Source organism: Salmo salar, chromosome ssa02, assembly GCF_905237065.1.
Source record: "Salmo salar chromosome ssa02, Ssal_v3.1, whole genome shotgun sequence".
Lineage (NCBI taxonomy): Eukaryota > Metazoa > Chordata > Actinopteri > Salmoniformes > Salmonidae > Salmo > Salmo salar.
In genome coordinates this window covers 5785855-5792891 of record NC_059443.1, presented here as the reverse complement: position 1 = coordinate 5792891, position 7037 = coordinate 5785855, and the positions used below count along the sequence as shown (strand labels likewise).

At 37.8% G+C, this 7037-nt stretch overlaps 1 protein-coding gene across 1 annotated transcript in view; it reads left to right on the top strand.

Moving 5' to 3' along the window:
* The first annotated feature begins 2762 nt into the window (after positions 1-2762).
* LOC106592862 (hyaluronan synthase 2-like) overlaps positions 2763-7037 on the top strand; it is a 32014-nt gene continuing 27739 nt past the window's right edge. The window contains exon 1 of the mRNA XM_045696717.1: positions 2763-3335. The gene's annotated coding sequence lies outside the window, so the exon portion shown is untranslated. The remainder of the gene's footprint in view (positions 3336-7037) is intronic.

The following is a 7037-nucleotide window of genomic DNA, read 5'->3' as shown; positions in this document are numbered from 1 at the left end:
ACTGCATTACTTTAGAGGGTCCTTGAGATCACTGCATTACTTTAGAGGGGCCTGGAGATCACTACATTACTTTAGAGGGGCCTGGAGATCACTGCATTACTTTAGAGGGGCCTTGAGATCACTGCATTACTTTAGAGGAGCCTGGAGATCACTGCATTACTTTAGAGGGGCCTGGAGATCACTGCATTACTTTAGAGGGTCCTGGAGATCACTGCATTACTTTAGAGGGGCCTTGAGATCACTGCATTACTTTAGAGGGGCCTTGAGAGAAGAGAACAAATCAAAGCCTCAATTCCATGATTCTAAAGTACTGTATATATCAGTACAACCTGTCAAGAAGCCTTTTTTTCACCTTTAACCAATTTGGAACCAAATTAACCAATGGAACAGTACCAAAAGTGCACACCTCAACAGTCTACTGTTTGGAAGGACAGAGACATTTAATGTGATGTCATAATTGTTTTATCACCAGCGAGGAAGCCAGCGTGATGTTTAGATTGGTGCTTGGATGGCGAGACGGACTAGGCCTTAAAACAATACATAGTTTGTGTCCTAGCCTGTTGCCATTGCTTCTGCTCTGGGCATCCTCAGTTGGGAAACATATGGTTGCTGTTCATCAAAGTCAGGGAGAGCCAGCGTCCCAAATGACACCCTATTACCTATTTAGTGAACTACTTTTGACCATAGCCCATAGGGAATCCCATAGGGCTCTGATCAAAAGTAGTGCACTATATAGGGAATGGGGTGCCATTTGGGACGAATCCTAAGAGAACCAGTGAAGGCCTGAACTCATCACTCCCCAGCCCTCAGCACCTCTCTGGGCTGATGGAATAGCATAGAACCCTTCATGTTCTCTGTCTCTCTCTCTGTCTCTCTCTCTCTGTCTCTCTGTCTCTGTCTCTCTGTCTCTCTGTCTCTCTGTCTCTCTGTCTCTCTGTCTCTCTGTCTCTCTGTCTCTCTCTCTCTCTCTCTCTCTCTCTCTCTCTCTCTCTCTCTCTCTCTCTCTCTCTCTCTCTCTCTCTCTTCCTCCCAGGGTGGTTGTTCTGAATGCAGCTCTACAACTGAGCTGGAGCTGCCTGCCATTTCCCAGAAGCAATACACACACACACACACACACACACACACACACACACACACACACACACACACACACACACACACACACACACACACACACACACACACATACAAGCGCATATGCGTACACACACCAAAGCTCACAGTGAAACACTGATGGGAAACGATTGTGTGTTTCTGTGTGTGTGTGTTTGTGTGTGTGGTGAAGGTAAAAGTAATTGTGTATCCTTGTTTAAATCAATATAGTGGCTGGGCAACATAGACAGGAGAAATAAGGGTACTCATATTTGGCCCTCTGTCAAACAGGCCGTGACAATGTCCCTCCCTGGCAGAGAAAGTCATTTGAGCTTGACAGGCATATGTTTTATACAGAACAAATAAACACACACAGCTGTATGGGGTATTTCAATGGCATGTCATTCCATCCCACTGTTCTTGTTCAACTCAGGGATTATAATAATAACAAATGTGAGCGACCAATATTATTTTCATCTTATATATTATGTTTGGAATTTCAGCCAAGTGACTTTTAATTTGGAATTTCTGTCCCATTCAATAATGATAAGGTACAAAGCTCTTGGGACGCTAGATGAAAACCACTTTTTCTCTGTTAAAACATGAGCTAATGAATCACATCAAATTGTATTTGTCACATGCGCCGAATACAACAGGTGTAGACCTTACAGTGAAATGCTTACTTACAAGCCCTTAACCAACAATGCAGTTTTAAGAAAAATATGTGTTAAGTAAAAAATAGATAATTATAAAATAAGAAATAAAAGTAACAAATCATTAAAGAGCGAGGCTATACACAGGGGGTACCGGTACGGAGTCAATGTGCGGGGGCTCCGGTTAGTCGAGGTAATTGAGGTAATATGTACATGTAGGTAGAGTTAAGGTCACTATGCATAGATAATAAACAGAGAATAGCAGCAGCGAAAAATGGAGGGGGGGGGCAATGCAAATACTCTGGCTAGCCATTTGATTAGCTTTTAGAATGACTGATATTGTCATTTTTACACCTATTTGAATTCCATCACAAGGTAGAGGAATGTGCCTTGTCCAATGACTGTGCATCTACAGTAGACCAGAGTCATATATTTAGATCTTATTACATGACTCTGCAGTAGACTATTCCATGACAAGGGCTCTAGTACTGGATTTAGAATTATATGGCGCTCCCTGCTGGCCAATATTTGTACTGCGCTCCTACTGATGGATGGCAGACAAATACCAGATGGATAATTACGGTCTTTACGGGAACAGAAAAGATAGCATGAAAATATTACAAGTTATATTGCAAGAATAATAGTTATTATTTCGAGCTAATATAACAACGAATAAATGCGGTGTGTTTTTTTAGTTTTGCTAAAGGAGGATGCGTTTTACCTGTAGGCTATACTCTGACATTGTCATGGAAAACCCTCACACAAAGTAGCAAAAAAACTATTTGCAGATTTCGAAAGCATATTGCACGTATTCAAAATCGAATGCAATCTCTCTTCATGTATTCCCCCAAGAACATTCCGGTTAATTAGCCTCAGGCACGTCTCCATCCCCATGTCCACGTCTCAGAAGTTTGAATTGGGTACTTACTTGTGGGCATCAACTTTTTTTCTCTCTCTTCTCCTCAATAAGTTGCTCCTCCTCATCCCCAAACCTTCCCCCCTTATTAAAACAAGTCCAAAAACTCTCCCTGGTTAAGAGTCTTTTGAAATGTAAGGAGCTACGTGCAGGAAGCATAAACCCGGGGCGTCTGGAAGGAATTAGACGCTGAAGAAGTAGTAAAACTAGCGTGGTTGGGCAGTTCATGACTTTAACCTGTATTACCTACAGCTCTTCTCACCAACATTGACTACTGTTGAATGACAGTTTTTTCTTTTTTCTTTATTTTCTTTATTTCTTTTATTCATTGTATAAATTACACTTATGCCAAAGTTGACTAACAAGATGATTTGTATAGACTTAAAATGTATACATTATATTATTAATGTATGCAAAGAGAGAAGTTAAAAGAAGAAAAAAAATACAATACTTGAATGAATCTTTTCAACCGTTCAAAGCAAGGAGACTTGGTAAATTGCACAAACTTTTTTCTTTATGAAGAACATTTTAAGAAGCTTCATGAGTGTTTCTGCAAAGGTGACTCAAGAAGGGACGTTGCTGAGAAGTTTTCTCCAAGTTGAACGCTGCAAACCGAGCCTATGCTGACTGCATCCATTTAAAGAAACGGCACAGCCACACACAGCTGCTTCAAGGTATGCCCATCACATCAAATGTATTCACTTTGTCAACTTTGTTATCAACTAACTAACTGTTTTATTTCGTTATGAGAACATACATTTTTATTTTGTTTGACATTTTCATTTAGAATAATTTGAATTAAATTAATGGAGCTTTGGGTGAAACTTATCAACTAAAGTTAACTGACATGTCATGGTTTTCCGGTAGTTGCCAAGTCATGGTTTAATCCACATCAGTGAATCGTTTCTGAAGTGATGCTTTATCTGTCAGGGTGTGGGAAGTATGTAGTGTTTGTTATATTAAAGCACTATGGTAGGATATAGACCGTAGGGCTACTATGCCATACAGAACAGTCCTGTAGACATGTTGATGTGTGGTTTGGTTAAGGCTTTTTTTTATAGACTTAAGTATTGCATTAATCTCAGCCAATATGCGGTGGATAAATTAAATAGTGTAACTATAAAGTCGAAACAAGGTAGTTCTTTATTATTCCCTGCTGCCTACGGGAGAAAAAAAATCTGCACCATAACGTTTTAGAGTAAACTGGATTCACACGGTACTCCGTCGAGGCTGGGCATAATCACTGTCCAAATCATTTATTGTAAGGTTAGAATAAAATGTATGTTGACGTCACGGCCTCATACGTCATTCGAATAGCAGGGGTGCTTGAGCCAATGACAAGGCAGGTATTGGGTTTCCTTCAGAGCACACTCAGTAGAATAGAAATATCGTTTTTTCCATGGATACAGTATTTTATTTATTTTGTATTTATTGTCACAAACACAGGTTAGATGCGGTGAAATATTGTGTTTTACACGGTCAGCCACAGTAGTACTGGAGCAAATTAGGGTGAAGTTCCCTCCTTATTGAAGGACACAACGATTTTCGAACTTCCTAGCCTTTCCCGCTCAGGGTTTTTTATACCTTCAGGGTGGATGCCCGCGCTGTTCGAAACACAGAAATAGCAGCCCGCCATTCATTCCATAGCAGTTTATTTAGTTAGTGGTTTTGAGTTGACTTGATTCCATAGCAGTTTATTTAGCTAGTGGTTTTGAGTTGACTTGATTCCATAGCAGTTTATTTAGTTAGTGGTTTTGAGTTGACTTGATTCCATAACAGTTTATTTAGCTAGTGGTTTTGAGTTGACTTGATTCCATAGCAGTTTATTTAGCTAGTGGTTTTGAGTTGACTTGATTCCATAGCAGTTTATTTAGTTAGTGGTTTTGAGTTGACTTGATTCCATAGCAGTTTATTTAGTTAGTGGTTTTGAGTTGACTTGATTCCATAGCAGTTTATTAAGTTAGTGGTTTTGAGTTGACTTGATTCCATAGCAGTTTATTTAGCTAGTGGTTTTGAGTTGACTTGATTCCATAGCAGTTTATTTAGCTAGTGGTTTTGAGTTGACTTGATTCCATAGCAGTTTATTTAGCTAGTGGTTTTGAGTTGACTTGATTCCATAGCAGTTTATTTAGCTAGTGGTTTTGAGTTGACTTGATTCCATAGCAGTTTATTTAGCTAGTGGTTTTGAGTTGACTTGATTCCATAGCAGTTTATTTAGCTAGTGGTTTTGAGTTGACTTGATTCCATAGCAGTTTATTTAGCTAGTGGTTTTGAGTTGACTTGATTCCATAGCAGTTTATTTAGCTAGTGGTTTTGAGTTGACTTGATTCCATAGCAGTTTATTTAGTTAGTGGTTTTGAGTTGACTTGATTCCATAGCAGTTTATTTAGTTAGTGGTTTTGAGTTGACTTGATTCCATAGCAGTTTATTTAGTTAGTGGTTTTGAGTTGACTTGATTCCATAGCAGTTTATTTAGCTAGTGGTTTTGAGTTGACTTGATTCCATAGCAGTTTATTTAGTTAGTGGTTTTGAGTTGACTTGATTCCATAGCAGTTTATTTAGCTAGTGGTTTTGAGTTGACTTGATTCCATAGCAGTTTATTTAGCTAGTGGTTTTGAGTTGACTTGATTCCATAGCAGTTTATTTAGTTAGTGGTTTTGAGTTGACTTGATTCCATAGCAGTTTATTTAGCTAGTGGTTTTGAGTTGACTTGATTCCATAGCAGTTTATTTAGCTAGTGGTTTTGAGTTGACTTGATTCCATAGCAGTTTATTTAGCTAGTGGTTTTGAGTTGACTTGATTCCATAGCAGTTTATTTAGTTAGTGGTTTTGAGTTGACTTGATTCCATAGCAGTTTATTTAGCTAGTGGTTTTGAGTTGACTTGATTCCATAGCAGTTTATTTAGTTAGTGGTTTTGAGTTGACTTGATTCCATAGCAGTTTATTTAGTTAGTGGTTTTGAGTTGACTTGATTCCATAGCAGTTTATTTAGTTAGTGGTTTTGAGTTGACTTGATTCCATAGCAGTTTATTAAGTTAGTGGTTTTGAGTTGACTTGATTCCATAGCAGTTTATTTAGTTAGTGGTTTTGAGTTGACTTGATTCCATAGCAGTTTATTTAGCTAGTGGTTTTGAGTTGACTTGATTCCATAGCAGTTTATTTAGTTAGTGGTTTTGAGTTGACTTGATTCCATAGCAGTTTATTTAGTTAGTGGTTTTGAGTTGACTTGATTCCATAGCAGTTTATTTAGCTAGTGGTTTTGAGTTGACTTGATTCCATAGCAGTTTATTTAGCTAGTGGTTTTGAGTTGACTTGATTCCATAGCAGTTTATTTAGCTAGTGGTTTTGAGTTGACTTGATTCCATAGCAGTTTATTTAGCTAGTGGTTTTGAGTTGACTTGATTCCATAGCAGTTTATTTAGTTAGTGGTTTTGAGTTGACTTGATTCCATAGCAGTTTATTTAGCTAGTGGTTTTGAGTTGACTTGATTCCATAGCAGTTTATTTAGCTAGTGGTTTTGAGTTGACTTGATTCCATAGCAGTTTATTTAGCTAGTGGTTTTGAGTTGACTTGATTCCATAGCAGTTTATTTAGCTAGTGGTTTTGAGTTGACTTGATTCCATAGCAGTTTATTTAGTTAGTGGTTTTGAGTTGACTTGATTCCATAGCAGTTTATTTAGTTAGTGGTTTTGAGTTGACTTGATTCCATAGCAGTTTATTTAGCTAGTGGTTTTGAGTTGACTTGATTCCATAGCAGTTTATTTAGTTAGTGGTTTTGAGTTGACTTGATTCCATAGCAGTTTATTTAGTTAGTGGTTTTGAGTTGACTTGATTCCATAGCAGTTTATTTAGTTAGTGGTTTTGAGTTGACTTGATTCCATAGCAGTTTATTTAGCTAGTGGTTTTGAGTTGACTTGATTCCATAGCAGTTTATTTAGTTAGTGGTTTTGAGTTGACTTGATTCCATAGCAGTTTATTTAGCTAGTGGTTTTGAGTTGACTTGATTCCATAGCAGTTTATTTAGTTAGTGGTTTTGAGTTGACTTGATTCCATAGCAGTTTATTTAGTTAGTGGTTTTGAGTTGACTTGATTCCATAGCAGTTTATTAAGTTAGTGGTTTTGAGTTGACTTGATTCCATAGCAGTTTATTTAGTTAGTGGTTTTGAGTTGACTTGATTCCATAGCAGTTTATTTAGTTAGTGGTTTTGAGTTGACTTGATTCCATAGCAGTTTATTTAGCTAGTGGTTTTGGGTTGACTTGATTCCATAGCAGTTTATTTAGTTAGTGGTTTTGAGTTGACTTGATTCCATAGCAGTTTATTTAGTTAGTGGTTTTGAGTTGACTTGATTCCATAGCAGTTTATTTAGTTAGTGGT